Raw genomic sequence first — 471 nt, 5'->3', positions numbered from 1 at the left:
TCAAGTGTTCGCAGTGACGCAATTTGAGAGGACGGAGCGCGTCGCTCAGTAGCGTAGCCAGGGGTTGGAACACCGGGTCCGTGCCCCCCCCCCCCCCCTCACTCGAACTTTTTTTTTTTTCCTGGGCACAAAGCACAAAAGGTCACTCGACCACATCTGCCTGTCCGGCCCGCACTTCAGATCAAGGAGGTGCCCCCTCTCCTCCCTCCCCCGAAAAAAAAAATTTCTACCTACACTATACATACTCTACATGGCTATGCTATGTTTCACCCTCTCCCATTCTCATTTCCTTCCTCTTCACTTTCTCATTACTCATACTCACCCTCACTTCCCTTTCTCACCCCCTTGCTACACCACTATGCTGATTTGTTGGATTTGCGTGTCTTGGCGTAGCCAGACTGAGTTCCCCGTCTTCTCTTAACGTGGCTGCTCCTCGCTCAACCAGTCATTTGGGAGGACAACGGAGTTTTG

The sequence above is a fragment of the Rhipicephalus sanguineus genome, chromosome 1 (genome assembly GCF_013339695.2).
Source record: "Rhipicephalus sanguineus isolate Rsan-2018 chromosome 1, BIME_Rsan_1.4, whole genome shotgun sequence".
Classification (NCBI taxonomy): Eukaryota; Metazoa; Arthropoda; class Arachnida; order Ixodida; family Ixodidae; genus Rhipicephalus; species Rhipicephalus sanguineus.
The sequence above is the reverse complement of the archived record's forward strand: the minus strand, read 5'-3'. Positions refer to the sequence as shown.